This window comes from Macaca mulatta, chromosome X (assembly GCF_049350105.2).
Source record: "Macaca mulatta isolate MMU2019108-1 chromosome X, T2T-MMU8v2.0, whole genome shotgun sequence".
Taxonomy (NCBI): Eukaryota; Metazoa; Chordata; class Mammalia; order Primates; family Cercopithecidae; genus Macaca; species Macaca mulatta.
In genome coordinates, this window is record NC_133426.1 from 56,012,368 (window position 1) to 56,036,070 (window position 23,703).

Below are 23,703 nucleotides of genomic sequence, written 5' to 3' on the forward strand. Positions count from 1 at the left end.
TTTCTAAAATTGCAAAAATGCTTTATTTATTCAGAGTCAATTTTTAGTAGACTTCCTGATTACACTAGTCTGTGTATTTACTTACACACTCAATTTCCCACTTGCCATTCATTCTCTTATATATTTACTTTCTTATTTGTTGGGAATATGATAATTTACTTTACATATGGGGGCTAACAGTTGGGATCAGGCCCTAGGGTTTTAAACTAAAATATACCGTATGATACCTTTAAAAAATATCCTTAGCCTGCTGTTAGTGTAGTCAGGAAGACTACTAAAACTTGACTGAATAAATACAGCATTTTTGCAATTTTAGGAACATGGAGTGTACTTTATAATTAAGCAGCCCAATTTTTTTTTTTTTTTTTTTTTTTTTTTTTTGGTAACTCAAGGGCCAAAGAGACTAGATATTTAATTAATCAAATTTGCATTATAGTTCACTTGAAGCTTCCAAAGCAAGATCACATGCTCAGACATACTGATAGACAAACCTAAGAAAAAAGTGAGTTGTGGAACGTGGAATAAAATTTCCTACAGAGAAAGGAGGTCTGTAGAAGTGCCAATGCAAAATTATGAATAAACTGAAGTACAAAGCAGACAGTAGGACAAATAGGATGAAAGTACAAATTATGGAGTCTAACCAACACTCCTTGAATATAAAAGTGATCAGGAAGAGATTTTAGAATCCAGTGGAAATATTTTCTTGGGTTAGAAAACAATTATACCTATACTCTTGTCATAACTGTAGATTTCTCAGTTTTGGCATTATTGATGTTTTAAGCAAGATAATTTTTTCCTCTGGAGGGCTATCTTGTCCATTGTAAGATGTGTAGCAGTATCCCTGGCCTCTACCCACTATATACCAGTAGCAACTCCTCCGTTGTGACAATGAAAAATCCAAATCTCTCTGTCCTCTCTTTCTCTTTAATCATGCATAGTGCTGCGATGAGTGTCTTGTATGTGTTTCTTTCTCCTTCTGCACATATATGAGAGTTTTTCTAGGGCAGAGATCTAGAAGCAGACTTGAGACATGGTGTATACACATTTTCAACTTTACCAGGCTTGGCTCTTTAGTGTAGATGTTACAGTTTGGAGTTCAACCCCCCTTCCTCACCTCAGCCATTAACTATGTAGTTCCTGTTTCCCTGTATCGTTATTTGGAATTATCAGATGTCAGACTTACTAATTTTCCAGTCTAGGGAGTATAAAATGGTAATGTATAGCTTTAATTCCTATTTCCTTTCTAAAAGATTGTGGATCATTTCGAAGGTTGATTGATCATTCAGATTATTTTCTTTGAAAGCTCTGTTCATTCATTTGCATTTTTTAGTTATTTTTGGTTTTTCTCTTACTGATTTGGAATTTTTAATGTATTTTGTGTACTATTTTCTGATTATGTGTGTTGTAAATATTTTCCCCAGCCTGTGGATTGTCTATACTAAGAAAAGTTGCAAAGGATACAACAGAGAGTTTCTATATATATCTTTTACCCAGTTTTCCTAACTATGATACATTTGTCAAAACTAAACAGTGAACATTGATATGATACAATACTGCTAACTAAACTACATATTTTATTTGAGTTTTCTCAATATTTCCATTAATACCTCTTTTACTCTTTTGGAATCCCTAGAATACAGATTGTATTGAGTCTTCATGTCTCCTTAGTCTCCTCTGCTCTGTGACAGTTTTGCGATCTTTTATGACCTTGACATTTTTTAATGTTAGTGTTCTAATATTTTGAAGAATGTAAATTGACTGAGTCTAATTATAATTAGACTGACATTATGGATTTTGGGTGAGAATACCACAGAGGTGAGGTGTCCTTCTCATCATGTCATATTAGGAGGTACATGATATTTACATGACTTATTACTGGAGATGTTAACCTTGACCATTTGGTTAAGATTGTCTAGATTGTCTGCTGAGTTTCTCCACTTTCCCTTTTCTTTTTTTTTTCTTTTAATTATACCTTAAGTTCTGGGATACATGTGCAGAACGTGCAGGTTTGTGACATAGGTATACATGTGCCATAGTGGTTTGCTGCACCCATCAACCCATCACCTACTTTAGGTATTTCTCCTAATGCTATCCCTCCCCTAGCCCTCTACCCCCTGATAGGCCCAGGTGTGTGATGGTCCCCTCCCTGTGTCCATGTGTTCTCATTGTTAAACTCCCACTTATGAGTGAGAACATGTGGTATTTGGTTTTTGGTTTTCTGTTCCTGTATTAGTTTCCTGAGAAAGATGGTTTCCAGTTTCACCCATGTCCCTGCAAAGAACATGAACTCATCCTTTTTTATGTCTGCATAGTATTCCATTCCATGGTGTATATGTGTTCATATCGTTCGTCCACTTTTTCATGGGGTTGTTTGTTTGTGTTTTTCTTGTAAATTGGTTTACATTCTGTGTAGATTCTGGATATTTGCCATTTGTCAGATGGAGAGATGGCAAAAATTTTCTCCCATTCTGTAGGTTGCCTGTTCACTCTCCTGATAGTTTCTTTTGCTGTGCAGAAGCTCTTTCATTGAATTAGATCCCATTTGTCAGTTTTGGCTTTTGTTGCCATTGCCTTTGGTGTTTTAGTCATGAAGTCTTTGCCCATGCCTATGTCCTGAATGGTCTTGCCTAGGATTTCTTCTAGGGTTTTTATGGGTTTAGGTCTTACATTTAAGTCTTTAATCCATCTTGAGTTAATTTTTGTATAGGGTGTAAGGAAAGAGTCCAGTTTCAGTTTTCTGCATATGGCTAGCTAGTTTTCCCAGCACCATTTATTAAATAGGGAATCCTATCCCTATTGCTTGTTTTTGTCAGGTTTGTCAAAGATCAGATGGTTGTAGATGTGTGTTGTTATTTCTGAGGCCTCTGTGTCTGTTCCATTGGTCTATATATCTGTTTTGGTGCCAGTGCCATGGTGTTTTGGTTACTGTAGCCTTGTAGTATAGTTTGAAGTCAGGTAGCGTGATGCCTCCAGCTTTTTTTTTTTTTTTTTTTTTTTTTTTTTTTTTTTTTTTGCTTAGGATTGTGTTGACTATATGGGCTCTTTTTGGTTCCATATGAAATTTAAAGAGTTTTTTTCTATTTCTATGAAGAAAGTTATTGCTAGCTTGATGCTGATGGCATTGAATCTATAAATTACCTTGGGCAGTGTGGCCATTTTCACGATATTGATTCTTCCTATCCATGAGAATGTAATGTTCTTCCATGGATTTGTGTCCTCTTTTATTTTGTTGAGCAGTGGTTTGTAATTCTCCTTGAAGAGGTCCTTCATATCCCTTGTAAGTTGGATTCCTAGATACTTTATTATCTTTGTAGCAATTGTGAATGGGAGTTCACTCATGATTTGGCTCTCTGTTTGTCTGTTATTGGTGTATACGAATGCGTGTGATTTTTGCACATTGATTTTGTATCCTGAGACTTTGCTGAAGTTGCTTATCAGCTTAAGGAGTTCTTTGGCTGAGACGATGGGGTTTTCTAAATATACAGTCATGCCATCAGCAAACATGGACAATTTGGCTTTCTCTCTTCCTATCTGAATACCTTTATTTCTTTCTCTTGCCTGATTGGCCCGGCCACAACTTCCAATACTATATTGAATAGGAGTGGTGAGAGAGCACATCCTTCTCTTGTGCCGGTTTTCAAAGGGAATGCTTTCAGCCTTTGCCCATTCGGTGAGATATTGGCTGTGGGTTTGTCATAAATAGCTCGTATTATTTTGAGATATGTTCCATCAATATCTAATTTAGTTTTTTAGCATGAAGGGCTGTTGAATTTTATTGAAGGTCTTTTCTGCATCTATCGAGGTAATCTTGTGGTTTTTGTCATTGGTTCTGTTTATGTGATGGATTATACTTATTGATTTGCATATGTTGAACCAGCCTTGCATCCCAGGGATGAACCCAACTTGATTGTGGTGGATAAGCTTTTTGATGTGCTGCTGGATTTGATTTGCCAGTATTTTATTGAGGATTTTTGCATCGATGTTCATCAGGCGTATTGGCCTGAAATTTCCTTTTTTCATTGTGTCTCTGCCAGGTTTTGGTATCAGGATGATGCTGGCCTCATATAATGAGCTAGGGAGGATTCCCTCTTTTTCTATTGCTTGGAATAGGTTCAGAAGGAATGGAATACCAGCTTTTTTCTGTACCTGAGATAGAATTTGGCTGTGAATCCATCTGGTCCTGGACTTTTTTTTTTTTTTTTTGGTTGGTAGGTTATTAATTACTGCCTCAATAGACCAATTTGTTGTTGGTCTGTTCAGGAATTCGACTTCTTCCTTGTTTAGTCTTGGCAGGGTGTGTGTGTCCAGGAATTTATCCATTTCTTCTTGATTTTTTAGTTTATTTTCATAGAGTTGTTTGTAGTATTCTCTGATGGTAGTTTGTATTTCCGTGGGATCAGTGGTGATATCCCCTTTATCTTTTTTCATTTTGTCTATTTGATTCTTCTCTCTTTTCTTCTTTATTAGTCTACCTAGTGGTCTATTTTGTTAATCTTTTCCAAAAAGCCAGCTCTTGAATTCATTGATTTTTTGAAGGGTTTTTCGTATCTCTATCTCTTTCAGTTCTGCTCTGACCTTAGTTATTTCTTGTATTCTTCCTACTTTTGTATTTGTTTGCTCTTGGTTCTCTCATTGTTTTAATTGTGATGTTAGGGTGTCGATGTTAGATCTTTCCTGCTTTCTCCTGTGGGCATTTAGTGCTATAGATTTCTGTCTAAACACTGCTATAGCTGTGTTCCAGAGATTCTGGTACATTGTGACTTTGTTCGTATTGGTTTCAAAGAATTTATTTATTTTTGACTTAATTTTGTTATTTACCCAGAGCAGATTGTTCAGTTTCCATGTAGTTTTGCAGTTTTGAGTGAGTCTTAATTCTGAGTTCTAATTTGATAGCACTGTGGTCTGAGAGACTGTTATGATTTCTGTTCTTTTGCATTTGCTGAGGAGTGTTTTACTTCCAATTATGTGGTCAATTTTAGAATAAGTGCAATGTGGTGCTGAGAAGAATGTGTATTCTGTTGATTTGGAGTAGAGAGTTCTGTAGATGTCTATTAGGTCCGTTTTTTCCACAGCTGAGTTCAAGTCCTGAATATCCTTGTTAATTTTCTGTCTTGTTGATCTGTCTAATATTGACAGTGAGGTGTTAAAGTCTCCCACTATTATTGTGTGGGAGTCTAAGTCTCTTTGTAAGTCTCTGAGAACTTGCTTTATGGATCTGGGTGCTCCTGTATTGGGTACATGTGTATGTAGTATAGTTAGCTCTTCTTGTTGCATTGATACCTTTACCATTATGTAATGCCCTTCTTTGTCTTTTTTGATCTTTGTTGGTTTAAGGTCTGTTTTATCAGAGACTAGGATTGCATCCCCTGCTTTTTTTTTCTTTCCATTTGTTTGGTAAATATTTCTCCATCCATTTATTTTGAGCCTGTGTGTGTCTTTGCATGTGAGATGGTTCTCCTGAATACAACACACTGTTGGGTCTTGACTCTTAATCCATTTTGCCAGTCTGTGTCTTTTAATTGGGACGTTTAGTCAACTTACATTTAAATTTAATATTGTTATGTGTAAATTTGATTCTGTCATTATGATGGTAGCTGGTTATTTTGCCTGTTAGTTGATGCAGTTTCTCCATAGTGTCAATGGCCTTTACAATTTGGTATGTTTTTGCAGTGGCTGGTACTGGTTTTTCCTTTCCATAGTTAGTGCTTCCTTCAGAGCTCTTGTAATGCAGGCCTGGTGGTGACAAAATCTCTCAGCATTTGCTTGTCTGTAAAGGATTTTATTTCTCCTTCACATATGAAGCTTAGTTTGGCTGGATATGAAATTCTGGGTTGATAATTATTTTCTTTAAGAGTGTTGAATATTGGCCCCCACTCTCAATCTGGCTTGTAGAGTTTCTGCTGAGAGATCCTCTGTTAGTCTGATGGGCTTCCCTTTGTGGGTAACCTGACCATTATCTCTGGCTGCTCTTAACATTTTTTTCTTCATTTCAATCTTGGTGAATTTGATAATTATGTGTCTTGAGGCTGCTCTTCTCGAGGAGTATCTTTGTGGTGTATGCTGTATTTCAGGAAACACTTTCCCTTTTCATTGAAGTCACTAAGTGCACCCTACACTTGGGAGAAGGGGAATACTCCCATCTTTTATGTTAATAGCACACTCTTTTTAAATTCTGTTTATGTTATTTTAATGTTTAAATGTTTTAACTATTGAGGTACTCCAATGGATGTCTTTTTCTTATGCTTTGTACATTTTTACGTCTTATTTAAGATAGCTTTCCTTGCTCTGATTTGTTTTATCAGAGTTTTCTTGTGTTTTCTTCAACATATTTACCATTTTGCTTTTCATGCTTTAATATATCTATAATTTATTTGTGCATATAGCATAAGGAAGAGGTTTAATTTTATCCTTTCCCATATGACTATATGGTTGTCCGATCACCATTTAAAACAGACAGTCCATTTCTACCCTTTATACTCAACCAAGATGTTCTAGTCTTCTCAGAACAAACAATTTCTGCTTTAAGGTGCTTTATCAGATCTACTTACATAAGTGGTTGGCAATGTTATAAAAGCTTGTGTTGCTGAAATAAAGCTTTGCTTTTTATGGCCCAAAACAGATAATGGCAAACAAAGAGAATATTCCTGTTATATTATTTAAAATGATCAGTTATTAAACAGCCAGTTTAAGAGGATGTAATATCACCATCATTATCCATTGACCTTTAAAATTTTTAGAAAATATTTCGATTTTGAGGCATTTCTTGCAGAAATTTTGGCATTTACTAGAATTTCTGTTGAGAATTTAAAATTACTCAGCAATCATTTTTATACAGTACAGTTTTCTGTCTTCACTAATGACTGTGTGCATGCATGTGCAGAATTATGCTTTCCCACAATTTTCTCTGTCTTAGGGAGAAAAGAAGAAACAGTTGTCAGCTGTGACTTGACTGTGTGCATCTTCCAACCAGGGACTATATTCTCCTTTCTACTCACCAAGTATAACCTGTTTTTAAGGTTGCATTTCAAATTATATTACATTATTTCTACCCATGGAGAACTTTAGTGACATTTACCATATTGCCTTAATCTGAAGATGCTTTGAATTCTAAATTGCAGCATGGGTTGGTCATAGCTTTTATAAGTTTACATCAATTATAAGATAAATGTTGATTTCAGAGTTGTGAAAAAGTAAAAAACAACAAACAATGTGTATCCTAGAATTGAGGGAATATAGTACTACTTAATCCATCCACTTAGAAATCATATACAGTTTTTTTGTAAAGTTATTTAGCATTCTGTTTAGCTGAATGGTTTAGATCATCTACATTTACCTTTAGTCTGTAAATTCTTTTGAGATCAGAATCTATTCTAACCACTGTATTTCTGTTACCTGTCAGAGTCATGGTATATAAAAGGTGCTCAATAAATGTTTTTAATGGAGTTTAATTAAGATTTTCTGTCTCCTCCTCTTAGCACCTATAATGAGGCTGGATATAGGACAGCCGAAGACTTATCAATAATAAAAGAATCAGGCAACTGGGGCATGGATAGAACAAGTTAAAGATCTCAAAGATTTACAGCATTCCATCAAACATAAGCAAAGATACAGTTGTCAGAAGCAGAATGTTCAAGTGCTGAGAAGACCTGCCCCTCTTTCAGCCATCTCTTTGAATGCTGGTGTAAGTAGCACCAGACTTTGAATCAGTGAAAGTTATTCCATTGAATAGTAGCATTCACCTTTCTTCCTTTCTGGACATGGTGGTATTTAGTTGTTCTCCATTTAGTCAGCATCTGTCCCTAATGTCTACCTCCTCTATTTGAAAATATTAGTCAGTAAGCTTCTAGCCAATATCTTCAACCAATTCTTCCCTCAGAAATCACAATGTTATTCGAGCAAGGGATGATGCCGTTAAGAAAAGTATCATTTGAAAATTGATCGAAATCCTCCTCACCACACTCATTGTGTGACTCAGCTGCCTGTTCAGTTCTCCCCATTGGTGGGGAATGGCTAGGCTACTGGGAGTTACTGGGATATTCCTGAGAAAAGCATGGAAAATAGGGTAAGAGACCACGGTAAGTTGGCTTTGTTGGAGTTAGGGTTAAATCCAACTCTTCTAGTGGCCAAATAACTTTATAGTTGAAGGAGAGCCATATGTACATCCATGAAAAAAGATTGGAGTGGAGCACAGAATAATTAGTTTCATACTAATACTAACCTTACTAATACTTACCTAGCACAATCATGGTGTATAAAAAGTGTTCAATAAATGTTAGCAATACTGTTAATTACTAATACTAAGGTGAATGTATAGAGAACTATGAACATTCTCATACTGTTGGTGTCAATGTTAATTGTTACAAGGACTTTGAAAATAGTTTAGCATTACTAGTAAAGTACAAGACCTGTATAATCTATGATCCAGTAATTTCACTCCTGGGTATAGACTCTTTAAGGCCTTCCTGCTCCAAATGTGGTCCATAGACCAGCTGTAACATCGCCTGGGAGCTTGTTAGAAATGTGTAATCTCAAGCCCCACCCCAGACCTACAGAATCAGAATCTGAATTTTAACAAGATACCAAGTGATTTTTATGCACATTAAAGTATGAGAAGCATCTAGAGGAACTATTTACTTGTGAACAATGAGACTTTGTTTCAAGAATATTCTTTCTTTCAAGAATATTCATGATATCAAAAAACAGAAACAACCCAGATACCAGTCAATAGGAGAATAGATAATTACGGAATTTTGATAGCATGCATAGCTGCTAAATAATGAACTAGAGCCACATGGATAAATCTCAGAAACATCATATTAGAGTGGAGGACAAATTGCAGAATGCATATAATGTGATAACTTTTATAAGACTTAAAATATATCAGTTATACTATTTATACATATATAGTAAAAGTATAAAAACATGGATTGGAATAAAACCACCAAATATAAGGCTTAAAAATGTATCAGTTATACTATTTATACATATATACTAAAAGTGTAAAAACATGTATGGGAATAAAACCATCAAATTCATGATAGTAGTTACTTCTAGGATGGAGAGGAATGGGATCTTGGAGGGTTATTCATTGGCATGAAGCATATTTGTAATATTTCATTTACTTGTTTAAAAGCTTAAGCAAATATAGCAGCATGCTATAACTTGACAAACTTGAGAATTAGCTACATGGATTTTCATTATTTTATTCTTTATTATTTTTCAAATGATCTACCAGAGAGAATGATTCTAAAAGTATCATGGGCATATTAATATAGGTACCTAAGAAATACTAAACCTTTTAAACAAGGCTACAGTAACCAAAACAGCATGGTACTGGTACCAAAACAGAGATATAGACCAATGGTACAGAACAGAGTCCTCAGAAATAATACCACACATCTACAGCCATCTGATCTTTGACAAACCTGAGAGAAACAAGAAATGGGGAAAGGATTCCCTATTTAATAAATGGTGCTGGGAAAATTGGCTAGCCATAAGTAGAAAGCTGAAACTGGATCCTTTCCTTACTCCTTATACGAAAATTAATTCAAGATGGATTAGAGACTTAAATGTTAGACCTAATACCATAAAAATCCTAGAGGAAAACCTAGGTAGTACCATTCAGGACATAGGCATGGGCAAAGACTTCATGTCTAAAACACCAAAAGCAACAGCAGCAAAAGCCAAAATTGACAAATGGGATCTCATTAAACTAAAGAGCTTCTGCACAGCAAAAGAAACTACCATCAGAGTGAACAGGCAACCTACAGAATGGGAGAAAATTTTTGCAATCTACTCATCTGACAAAGGGCTAATATCCAGAACCTACAAAGAACTCAAACAAATTTACAAGAAAAAAAACAAACAACCCCATCAAAAAGTGGGCAAAGGATATGAACAGACATTTCTCAAAAGAAGACATTCATACAGCCAACAGACACATGAAAAAATGCTCATCATCACTGGCCATCAGAGAAATGCAAATCAAAACCACAATGAGATACCATCTCACACCAGTTAGAATGGCAATGATTTAAAAGTCAGGAAACAACAGGTGCTGGAGAGGATGTGGAGAAATAGGAACACTTTTACACTGTTGGTGGGATTGTAAAGTAGTTCAACCATTATGGAAAACAGTATGGCGATTCCTCAAGGATCTAGAACTAGATGTACCATATGACCCAGCCATCCCATTACTGGGCATATACCCAAAGGATTATAAATTATGCTGCTATAAAGACACATGCACACATATGTTTATTGCAGCACTATTCACAATAGCAAAGACTTGGAATCAACCCAAATGTCCATCAGTGACAGATTGGATTAAGAAAATGTGGCACATATACACCATGGAATACTATGCAGCCATCAAAAAGGATGAGTTTGTGTCCTTTGTAGGGACATGGATGCAGCTGGAAACCATCATTCTCAGCAAACTATCACAAGAACAGAAAACCAAACACCGCATGTTCTCACTCATAGGTGGGAACTGAACAATGAGATCACCTGGACTCAGGAAGGGGAACATCACACACTGGGGCCTATCATGGGGAGGGGGGAGGGGGGAGGGATTGCATTGGGAGTTATACCTGATGTAAATGACGAGTTGATGGGTGCAGCACACCAACATGGCACAAGTATACATATGTAACAAACCTGCACGTTATGCACATGTACCCTACAGCTTAAAGTATAATAATAATAAATAAAATTAAAAAAAAAAGAAAAAAAAATTTTCTCCCCTCAGTTACTTAAATAAATCATCTTTTCTTTATATGTGATCTGTGATGGATGACCATCCCTCCCCCCTTCAGTATCACTCCAGTCTGGAGAATCTCTAGTCTCCAAAGTTCATCATTCCTCATATATTGATTGTGAACATATTAGGTGGGTATACAGTGGTTGACAAGACAAAAAAAAGACCTTACACTCATGGAGCTTGTATTCTAGTGGTGAAAGACTTAAAAGAATCTAGTCAACAAATGCATAGCCAAGATAATTTCAGCTTATGGTCACTATTATAATGAAAATAAAACAGGATAATGAAGGGTGAGAGACTAGAATGTATATGGAATGAAGATCGTTTTGATTGGGTTGCATAGGGAAGTTTTTATATTAGGTCGTCTTTAGGCTGGTTCCTAGGATAATGGAAAAGGGTTAGACATGTGATAATATGGAAGAAAAGCATGTCAGAGAAGCCAACAAGTGCAAGGCCCTGAAGTGAAGGAGCTTAGACTGTTGGAGGAATAGCTAGAAGTTCAATGTGGCTGGTGCATAGTGATCAAGTAATGGAGAAATTTTATGAGGGTTCTTTAAAGCACTGAGACATTGAAACATTTTAAGCATATCAGCCTGTTGTTTGGATGCCTGTGACCTGTTGGGAGACTGTGGCCCAAGAAAGATAATTCTTGAGCTTCGATGGTAGCAGTGGAGACAGAAAAGTAGACAGAGTCAGAATCCATTTTGGAAGTAGAGTTGACCGGACTTGTTAATGGAATGAATGCAGTGGCAAGGGAAAGAAAAGAATGGATTATTTTTAATTTTTGGCATGAGTGACAGAGAAGATGGTGGTTCTATTTACAGAGATGAGGAAGAAGGGGAGTGAATTTGGGAACTAAAATAAAGAGTTTAGTGCTGGTCATATTGAATTTGAAATGCTTATTAGATATCCAAGTGGAGGCACTAGAGCAGCATGGCTGGAAATAAAAATTGGGGAGTCATTAGCCTAGAGATGGTGTTTAACAACACAGTACCACATTAGATTACCCAATGAAAGGGTGTACATGGAGAAGAAAAGAGATTTGAAGACCGAGTCTAGGACACCCCAAAATTTAAAAGTCTGGTAGATGAGAAGCCTTCACTGGTATTTGATTAGTGTATTCATTGGGGGAGGTGAAAGAAAAATTGGTGACTAGGTTTCTGATGACTAGCAGCTGAATTTTAACTTCAGATTTTGCTTCCTATCCTTGGTAAAATAATTAGCCACAGTGACTTCCTAATAGTTATTGGTAAGGCAGTGAAGAGGGCTTGGGCTTTGAGGAAGGAAGAAACTCTAGGAAGTGAAAACTTAAGAGGGATGCAAATGCTGTTCAGTGTAAGGCTATGGAGGAAAGCCAATGGCTTACTGCTCTGGTTTTCATCTGCTTTCAACTTTCAGCTGCATTCTAAGTGGCTGTAATTAAAAACAACTTCTTTGGGACATTGTGTTTGCAGCTGTCTGCTTTCCCTTGAGAACTCAGGTAATCTCCAGAACCTCATTCCTAATCTACCCTGCACACATGGAGTCTGGTTGCTGGATGGGTTAGAGATTTCAAGGGGAGCGAACCCCGATGTTTGCAGATAAAATTATGAATCGAACTCTAGGAATTGTTCGTTCAACGACAAATTCACTGTTTTTGTTTTCTCCTTTTTGATAGAAATGTTCCTTCCATAGGAATAGATTCCTTGAGTGTTGGGGATCAGAGTAGAATCAAATCAAACTTTTTCTTTGAATTTTGTGCCTAAGTCTAACCCCTTATGACTTTCAGTTGAGCTCTAAGCAGCCTTGCAAAATAAATACTGTATATTATAATGTAGAAGATTCTTAGGTGTGTATAAGACATGCCCCAATATTTTAAAAAACATTTCCTCTTTTTAAAAAGTATAAGTGTATTTAAAGTAGTTTCTAGAAGGATAACTTTTTCTCATGAAAATACAGTGAACATTTTTGCTAGAGGTACAATAAGATGCAGAGAAATTATTTGTGCCAATAACTCAGCCCATTATTTTACGTATTTTGCTCACTATATGAGCAAATGTTGAAAATATTTGCATACATTATTGGTGCTAGAAGTTGGGAAATATAGCTCATATGCCAGCAAATAAGATAGTCTGCTTGCAAACAGGTTTATTTTTTAACTAGCTCATTTTCTTTTTAAGGAATACCAGTAATTAGCTTATTAACGTTCTCAACCCTTTACACTCACACTAGAAGTTGTTAATGTAGAAGACAAGTCAGCAAAGTTTTTCTGTAAACGACCAATAAAACTTTAGGTTTTGCAAGCCATATGGTCTCTATTGCAACAATGCGACTCTACCCTTTTAAAGTGAAAAATTGTGTATAATACATAGACAAATAGGCATAGCTGTGTTCCAATAATACTTTATTTCTGAAGCTAGCTACAGAGCTGGAATTGGCCAAGGTTGTAGTTTGCCCACTTCTGTTGTAGAAGATCATTTTACCTGGAATGTCTCAGACCTGATTTATTCCCAATTAAGAAGTTCTTACAATTGCAAAAAGATACTTTAAAACAGTTGTTACATATCATACCATATATATAGCATATAGCAACTGAGGATCTTTTCAACTTGTGAAAGTCACCACAGATGGTGCAGTCATGTCTAGAGATTATGGTTTAATATTTCTTTATAATCTGTTCTACCCCATAGCATTTAAGGCCACCAAGACATCACCAACAGGTTTTTGGAGCTCATTAGATCATACCATCACCACTCTTGCAATATACTGGGAGACAATTTAGTGTAGTAGTTATAAGATCAGACTTTGAAGCCACACAGTTATGAGGCTGGGTCCTAGCTCTTATTCTTTTACCATCATGTGACCTTCTAAACGTCCCAATGTGTCAGTTTCCATATCTATAAAATGACTTCTTACATGTAAAATACAAGTACTTAGTAAGCATTCCATTGGCATTAGCTGTTATTCTAGCAATAATTATTCAGTTGTGGCATGGCATTTTTAAATAGATCATCAATGGAAAAGTCCTTTTAGACAGTTCCCTTTTTTCATGTGTCTGGCATTTGAACTCTCAAATAAATTATCTTCTATGATACTAGTCTTAGATGAACGTCTTTTAGTCAGGCTGGAGTAACTCTTGCTTTACAGGGCAAGGCAAATACATCAAGACATTGAAATTAGGCTTAAGAAAACATTGTGGTTTATGACTCAAATTAACCAACCTTATTTAGTATATTTTATTGATGAAACAACTTCTCATTTTCCCAGGCCCCATGGACAGTTGTTACAAGTGCAGACTTCTCCAGGGCTTTACTGTTTTTGACCTTGTTAAACCTATATGTTTTGCCCCAAGTTGGTGGGCAGTTTTCATATGCTTTGTGTGTGTGTGTGTGTGTGTGTGTGTGTGTGTGTGTGTCTGTGATACTTTTAAAAGAATTAGTCAACTTATTCAACTTTAGTAGAAGATGCTCTATTGGTAATAATTGGGAAGGAGTAGTTTTCTGGAGCATTTATTTGGTTTAGCTTACAGACAAGAAAACAAGAAGCACCGGGCACAGTGGCTCACAGCTGTAATCCCAGCACTTTGGGAGGCCGAGGCAGTTTGATCACAAGGTCAAAAGATCACGACCATCCTGGCCAACATGGTGAAACCCTATCTCTACTAAAAATACAAAAATTAGCTGGGCGTGGTGGTGGGCGCCTGTAGTCCCAGCTACTTGGGAGGCTAAGGCAGGAGAATCGCTTGAACCCGGGAGGTGGGGGTTGCAGTGAGCCAAGATCGTGCCACTGCACTCCAGCCTGGCGACAGAGTGAGACTCCATCTGAAAAAAAAAAAGAAAAAAAAAAAGAAAAGAAAAGAAAGCAAGAAGCTTTAGCTTTTGATGCCTGCAAGACTCTTCCAGCACAAATGGTCTGGGACCCATATGTTTAAGGTGAATATGGGAAAAGTTTACTTTATTACCAGGAAGTAAGCAATTAATGTTTGTAAAATGCTGTATTAAAGTTTGAGTAGTATTATAATATGCCAATTATTATTATAAAGTGATGACTGTCTCCAAACTGGAGTATTAAAGCATGATTTAAAACCATCAGTTTCTTTACCTAACTAATGTAGCTTACATACCTACCTTAGTTTTGGAGCTGGAGTATTTTTGGCTCTTTATGAATACTCATTATGTCCTTCTGCAGTGTTCCAGAGCAACGCTGCCTTCCAAAGTCTGGTCACCTGCATGAGGATATCCTCAACTGAGAGTTTGAACAGATGAACATGTGGCACGTCTAATGGAGAGGTGTAATGTTTCACCAAGAAGAGCTGGTTGTCATGAGTTAGTCCTGCAGAGAGCGGGAGATTTCAGAATGGCCAACAGCAATATGAGTAGTTAGAGGCTCAGTTAGAGTATCAGGGAACGCGCATTATGTAGCAGTTAAAAGCAAAGCCTCTAGAATAAAACAGACCTGGATTCAAACATTACTTCTACCACTCATTTTCCATGCTTAACCTTAAGCAAGTTGCTCAACATTTCAGAATCTCAGTCTCCTCCTCTCTAAAGGAAAGGTGATGATAATGAGCCTAACTGATTGGGGGCTGTTATGTGGATTAAATGAGCTTATGCATGAATGCTCTTTGCACAGTAGCACTAGGTGATAGTTATTAATCTTCCACTGGTATCACGCCCTCTATGCAAGCCCCTGGAAAAATCCTATTGATTCTGTAAGGATTATCTCCAAACCTTTCTTCATGCCCTGGTGATACTTTGAACCTCTCTTATGGCACTTTTCCTGTTTTTCTGTTTCTCACAATTATAAATATACTTGCCTAATCTCTTCCTACTAGACTGAAAGTAACTTGAGGGGAGAGATGTTGTGTATGTGTCTCCCACAAAGACTAACAGAAAATCTTGCATATGGTAGGCACTCAATACTTACTGAGCTGAATTAAATTGCACTAGTTTATATTTAAAATATACTTACCAATAAGTACCATCAGTTGGTGTCATGTTGTGACACTGCCATTGGTCTTTACTTCCCTTCTTTCCAGAGGTCTGTCATTTGTCCTGCAGTGATAGTTCAAGGGTATCTGCCATAGAAGTGAGTTGGGAGTTCATAGAGTTTCCAGAAAGACTTTTTCTGTAACACTCACAGAAAGTCATAGAGGCCAAAATGGCAATAAGTACTGCTGGATCAATTCAATAAATATGTATTGAGGACTTGTTGTATGTAAGAGATTGTGGGTCAGGCGCTGTAGCTTACACCTGTAATCCCAGTACTTTGGGAGGCCGAGGTGGGTGGATCACCTGCGGTCAGGAGTTTGAGACCAGCCTGGCCAACATGGTGAAACTCCATCTCTACTAAAAATACAAAAATTTGCCGGGTGTGGTGGGGGGCGCCTGTAATCCCAGCTACTTGGGAGGCTGAGGCAGGAGAATCGCTTGAACCTGGGAGGTGGAGGTTTCAGTGAGCTGAGACCATGCCATTGTACTCCAGCCTGGGCAACATAAGAGCAAAACTCCGTCTCAAAAAAATGAAAAAAAAAAAAAGAGAGATTGTGATAGTTCTATGGGGATATGCAAAGCTACAGGAGAGAGAAAGAATGAGAAAGAATGAGAGAGCAAGAGAGATAAATTCTGACTGGGAGAATTATTTTTGTTTCTAGGCTAGTGAAGGAGGCTTCAAGAAGTTCCAAGTCTTGGTGGCTAATGATGTGAACATATCGTATGGCTTGAGGAGGTAAAAGACTGCTTATGGACCTTAAAAGATTTGGTTATATATATATATATATATATATATATATATATATATATATATGAACAGTGGTTTTCTCAATCTTGGCTGCTCTTTGGAAATACCTCGGAGGCGGATGGCTTAAAAATAATGATAACTGGGTCCCAATCCTTAGACATTCTGATGTAATTGGTGTAGGTTACAGTTTGGACACTGGGATTGTTCTTAATTGACCCAGGTGACTCAGATGCACAGCTGCGGCTGAAAATCATGGCTTCGGAGTTGCGTTTCTGAGGAAGCCTCAAGTAGTTATTTAGTTCTTGTTTATACTCTGGCTGAGTAAGATAACAGTTAGTCCATCCATTTATATCAAGGACATTCCCTGCTACAATTTGGTAAGCTGTTTATTGTACGGAAAAATACTTTTTTGTCATTGTTGCAATTTTTATTGCCTTCATTCATTTCTCAGAGGGGAAAAATTGACAATTAAGATGTGTAATGGACCATTTTTAGAGCGAAGTGAGGAGGTGACTGGAGACCATATGTTGCCCACGAACAGAGCCTTCAGCAAACATTGAAGAGAAAAATACTTTTTAATAACAGACTCCAATCACTTATTCATTTATTTAGAAAACATCAAAAAGGACTATATTAATTTCCTATTGTTGCTGTAACAAGTTACCACAAACTTAGTGTATTAAAACAACACAAATTTATTATGTAATAGTTCTGAAGGTCAGAACGCCTAAAATCAAAGTGTTGGATACTGCATTCTTTCTGATGGCTCTAGGGAAGAATTTGTTTCCTTGCCTCTTCTGGTTTCCAGAGGCTACTCATGTTCCTTGGCGCAAGGCTGCATCACTTCCACCTCTCTGTTGTCACATCTTCTCTGACCCCTGCCTTCCTCTTATAAGGACTCTTGTGATTACAGTGGACCCATTTGGGTAATCTAGGATAATTCGGCAATTTCACCTGTCTTAATCACATCTGCAAAATTCCTTTGGACATGTAAGGTAACATATTCATAGATTCCAGGGATTAGAATGTAGGCTTCTTTGGGGGAGGTCCTCATTCAGCCTTCCACAGGGATTAAAGATGACACTGGTGCTATGACTGCTAATATTTACTTATGCCCTCTATAACACATCACAAATACCTAATGATTATTTATTGTGGACCAGGCCCCATGATAAATGCACTAATGCCATTATCTCAGTTAAACTTATGATGTGGATATTATTAATATCCCCATATTTTGTATGAGAAAACTGAGGTGCATAGAGATTGTGATTTGCTCAAACTCACATAACAACTAAGTGGTGAAGTCAGATTTCAAACCCACGTGAGTCTTGAGTTCAATGCCCTAATCATCATCAAAGATTACATTTTCTAGTACTTTTGACTTTAAGGGCTTAGGTATTCATTCCATAGATAAGGTAGTTGTTCGAGTGTGTATCAAACATCACGCTACAGGTACGGTAGTGAACAAGATGAAGTTCCTGCCTGACATCTTGGAGCTCACATTCTTGAGGAGTATATAGCAAAGTAATCAGAGAAACAAATAATGTTAAGTAGTGGTGAGTGCTGTAAGGCAAATTAAAGCCGGGTACAGGTATACAAAATGACAGGAAGTGAGGATGCCCCATTGAGCTATTGTAAATAAAGTAGTCAGAGGAACCTTCTAAGAAGAAATTATTGTGTTCATGGATGAGAATACTCAATTTTAAGATGGCATTTCTCCTCCAACTGATCTACAGCTTCACCCCAATCCCTCAAAATCCCAGGTGGCTTTTTTTTTTTTTTTTTTTGCAGAAATTGATAAGGTGACCCTAAAATAAATATTTGAATACAAAGGGCCTAGAATATCCAAAACAAACTTGTAGAGAATTTAGAGGATTCGTATTTCCAAATTTCAAAACTTACTCTAAAGCCATGTTAATAGATAGTGTGGTACTTGCATAAGGATAGACATTTAGATAAATGGAATGGAATTGAGCCCAGAAATAATCCCATGTGTCTATGGCCAATCAATTTTCATTAAAGGTGCCAAAACAATTCAATGGGATAAAGAATAGTCTTTTCAGCAAATGGTGGTGAGATAACGTGATACCCACATGTGAAAATTGGACCCCTACCTCATACCATACATAATTGTGTAAAGAGCAGAAACTATAAAATTCTTAAAAGAAAACATAAATGTAAATGTTGTGATTTGGGTTAGGCAATGCCTTTTTAGATAGGACACCAAAGGTACAAACAAGCAATCAAACTATATATATATGTCCATATATATACATATATATATATTTTTTTCTAAATTAAAAACCTTAGTGCTCCAGAAAAAGCTCAAGTAAGTGAAATAACCCATAGAATAGGAAAACATATTTGCAAATCATACTATTTGTAAGAGTCTGATATCCAGATTATATAAAGGACTCTTATAACTCAGTGATTAGAAGACAGACAACCCAATTAAAATATAGGCAAAGGATTTGAATAAACGTTTCTCCAAAGAAGATAGTCAAATGGCCATATGAGAGAAAGCCTCACATCCTTAGTAATTAGGAAAATGCAAACAAAACCACAATGAGAAGCCACTTTATACTCACCAGGGTAACCATAATAGAAAAAAATGAAAAGTAAGTGTTGTGAATGTGGAGAAATCAGTGCCTTCAAACATTATTTGTGGAAATGTAAAAAATCCAGTCACTTTGGAAAAGAGTTTGACAATTCCTCAAACAGATGAAACTGATTTATAATGTGCCCTAGCAATTCCACATATTGGTATCTACTAAAGAGAAATGAAAATATATATCCACACAAAGATTTACATGTGAATGTTCACAGCAGGATTAATCATAATAGCCAAGAAGCAGAAAAAATCTCAATGTTCATCACCTGACAGATGGTTAAACAAAATATAGTATATCCATACAATGGAATAATATTCAATAGTGGGCAGGATGAACCTTAAAACATCATGCTAAGTGAAAGAAGCTAGATGTAAGAAACCACATGTTGCGTGATTCTATGTATACGAAATGTTCAGAACAGTAACAGAAGGTAGATTAATGTTTGACTAGCACTATGGGTAAGAATAGGGAGGACTGCAAATGTGCATGAGGGATCTTTTTAAAGTAATGGAAATGTTATAAAATTGGATTGTGGTGAGAGTTGTACAACTTCAAATTTACTACAATTTATTAAATTATACTATTAAAGCTAGTGAACTTTATAGTACATATAACTCAACAAGGCTGTTAAAGAGGGAAAAAGGTGATATTTGAGCAGACAAATGAATGACAAGAAGGACAAGCCATGCCAAGAACCTGGGTGAAAAAAATTATAGGAAGAAGGAACAGCAAGCTAAAAAGTCCTGGGCAGGAGGGTTCTTAGAGTTTTTGAAGAATAGTGAAAATGACACTGTGACTAAAATTCTGCCTGTGTGATAGTAGTAGGAGATGAGGTCAGAGAAGAGTCAGAAGATCTGATCGTGAAGGGCCTTGTAAGCAAATGTAAAGATTCCAAGTTTTACTGTATGTGTGATGATAGCCATAAGAGGATTTTGAGCAGAGGCGTGATGTCATCTGCTTTATGTTTTTAAAGGTAACTCTCACTACTGTGTATTGAAAAAGCTATAGTGGAAGCACTTAGGAGTACATTGCCATGTTTCTGGGGTTTAAACTGGGCAAACAAAAAATGTTTTATGGGAGTAATAATTGAGTAAGAAAGTTCAGGCTGTTGAGTTAATTAAGCTCAAGTACTGATTGGGCACCCAATATTGCTCAGCATTTCATTAGGTTCTGTACCAAGACTTTGTCTCTGATATTTAGAATTTAAGGGCTGCGAAGACAGGGACAGAGTCTTCCTTGTTCACTGCTGTATCCTTAGCTCCTAGAGTTGCACCTGGTAGGTGATCAAGAGATACTCATTACATGATTGAATAAATGAATGTAGGAGCTTTAGAACATAAATCATACAGTGTATTTATTTTATTCCAATGAATTGCCAATATTTAAAAGTCAAGAAATTCCATATAAAGATAGGAATTTTCAGCTTTTATGGTGATATTGGAGCTCTATTTCTCCATCCATTTAGAGGAGATATGCCCTGACCAGTTTCAACAGTTCCCACTCAGCCAGTTCACTCACATATATTACCTATCTCATCTGTATAAGCATCATGGGACTTCTCAGCCTTCCTAATCACATGAGCCAATTCCTTCTAATAAATATCTATTATCTATCTGTCTTTCTTTCTTTCTTTCTTTCTTTCTTTCTTTCTTTCTTTCTTTCTTTCTTTTTCTTTCTTTCTTTCTGTCTATCTGTCTATATGCTATTTGTTCTGTTTCTCTGGATAACGTTCACTAATTCAAAGACATTTTGTTTATCCATTTCTCTATAAGTGGAAATTAAGGTTGCTTCTACTTCTTGGCTATTGTGAATAAAACTGCTATGAACATAGGTATACAAATATGTCTTTGAGACTCTGCTTTTGACTTTTTTTGTATATACACCCAAAAGTGAGATTACTAAATCACGTGGTGTATTATTTTTTATTTTGGGCAGAATTTTCATGCTGTTTTCCATAAGGCTTGTACCACTGTTGGTGTACAGTCCTACCAACAGTGCATAGTGGTTCCAATTTCTCCACATCCTGACCAATACATGTTCTTTTCTGCTTTTCTTTTGATGGTAGATATTTTAATAGATGAGGTGATATTTCATTGTGGTTCTAATTTGAATCTCTCTGATGATTAGTGGTGTTGAACATCTTTCCATATGCTTATTGGTCATTTGTATATCATCTTGGGAGAAATGTTTATTCAAGTCAGTTGCCCATTTGTATTTAACATTTTGTTGTTGAGTTGCAGGAATTCTTTATGGATGCTGAATATTAACCTTTTATCTGATACTTTATTTGTATTTTCGCCCATTTTATAAGTTGCCTTTTGAGTCTGTGGATCATGTCCTTTGATACGTAAGTTTTTAAGTGTGATGTGCTTCCATTTGTCCATTTTTGTTTTGATTGTCTATGCTTTTGGTGACATATCCAAGAAATCATTGTCAAGTTCAATGTCATGAAACTTTCCCCCACTGTTTTTTTTATGAACTTTATAGTTTTGGGTTGTTAGGTCTTTGATCCATTTTGTTTGTTTTTTTTATTATTATTATTATACTTTAAGTTCTAGGGTACATGTGCATAACGTGCAGGTTTGTTACATATGTATACTTGTGCCATGTTGCTGTGCTGCACCCATCAACTCGTCAGCACCCATCAACTCGTCATTTACATCAGGTAATTTTTGTATATGGTGTAAGATAAGGGTCCAGTTTTATTCTTCTGCATGTGGTTATTCAGTTTCCCTAATGTCACTTGTTGAGGAGACTGTCCTTTCCTCATTGAGTGGTCTTGGCACCCCTGTCAAATATCATTTAACCATATATGTAACAGTTTATATCTTGGCTCTCTGTTGTATTACATTGGTATATGTTTCTGTCTTTATGCCAGTACTACAATGTTTTTACCACTATAACCTATATTAAGTTTTGAAATCAGGAACTGTGAAGCTTCCAAATTTGTTGTTCTTTTCGGAAATGGCTTTGACTATTCAGGGTCCCTTGAGATTCCACATGAATTTTAGGAAGAAGTTTTCTATTTCTGCAAAAAATACTGTGGGGATTTTTATAAGGATTTCATTGAATCTGTAGATTGCTTTGAGTAGTAGTGGCTTCTTAACAATATTAAGTCGTCTAGTCTATGAACATGAACACAGGATGTGTTTCCATTTATTTGTGTTTTCATTATTTTCTTTCAGCCATGTTAGGTATTTTTCAGTGCACATGTCTTTTGCCTCCTTGTTTAGGTTTATCCTTAAGTATTTTATTATTGTTGATGCTATTGTAAATGGAATTGTTTCTTTAATTTCCTTTTTCAGATTATTCACTGTTAATTGCTTGGTGATATTTTTTAAAGTTTAGTTTATAATTATGTAACTTTGGAGGTTGAGATTGAGAAAATCACAGAATATTTATATGCAGAATATTATTAAATTTATCAATTTTGGGAATAATAATGGCACATAATGAGGCTTTACTATATTCCAGGCATTAAGTGTTTATCATAAACTCATTTAATTTATAACAACCCTATAAAGTGTGTACTATTATTATTCTCATTTAACATATGAGAAAATTAATGCATGGAGAGGTTAAATAACTTTTCAAGATTACACATCCAGGAAGCTTTAGATGCAAGAATAGAAAAATAAAATCGTATTATGTTTAGCTAGATAAAATAAATTAGCTTGTAATAATTTGACACTTACTCCTTTGACTGGGTCTTAGGAATAAATTTGCTCCACTTCTGATGTAACAGATGTAAGAGAAAAAGATCAGCTAAGATTTGGCTCTTGTTCTCATGAACAGACATGCAGTATGAATAGAAGGAACTTTGAATACCAGTCACAGAATAGGACTGTCTTGTAGCTATGAGACTCAGCTTAACTTCCTCATTATTTCCTCTATAAGAGGTAAGGTAATATAAACTGGATTGGGCAGTGGAGGAGTGAGACACTGTTGCAGCATCAACCAAGGCCTGCTACAGGAGGTTTTATACGTTTAATCAGTCATATTTTATCTGAAGAAGGACTCTCAGGCTGTGAGAATCTCTCCTTGGAAACAGAAATGAGAAAATGGGGGATGTGTAATTTTTGCTATTTTATTTTCTTTTTGTTTCCTATACCCAAATAAATGGGCCTTTTCAATTTTTAAATCCCTGGTTAAGCATATTTTTACTGTTATAAATGCACGGAGATAAACTTCATTCAATCAGAATGCCCTGCCTGGTGGGATAGAGAGAACAGAAATGGAATCCCCAAAAGTTACTGAAAGTAGTCTAGAACATCTTGCAACAACAAATGAATTACTTGTTACAAATATTATAGAGAGTATTTAAGCACTAATTGGAGAGTAGGAATAGATAAGGTTCTTGTCAACTCTAAGAAAATATGATTAAATATAATCATAGAAGAGAGATGGTTTGGGCAGACCCACCACTGTCCCTTCTGGTGCATGCATACAGACAGGCCTGCAGGCACACACATGTGTGCAGACCCACCACCGCCCCACTGACATGCACATTTGTGAGGACCCCTGCCACCCTACTGATGCACATTTGTAAGGGGGATCACCACTGCCCTGCCAGAGCTCTTTTTCCGACAGACCCCATCAGACTGTTGT

At 36.3% G+C, this 23,703-nt stretch overlaps 1 long non-coding RNA gene across 1 annotated transcript in view; it reads left to right on the top strand.

The window, feature by feature from the left end:
• LOC144338692 (uncharacterized) overlaps positions 1–16,015 on the top strand; it is a 34,676-nt gene extending 18,661 nt beyond the window's left edge. Inside the window, exon 3 of the long non-coding RNA XR_013412984.1 lies at positions 14,510–16,015. This is a non-coding gene — a long non-coding RNA (uncharacterized LOC144338692). The remainder of the gene's footprint in view (positions 1–14,509) is intronic.
• The last annotated feature ends 7,688 nt before the right edge of the window (positions 16,016–23,703 follow it).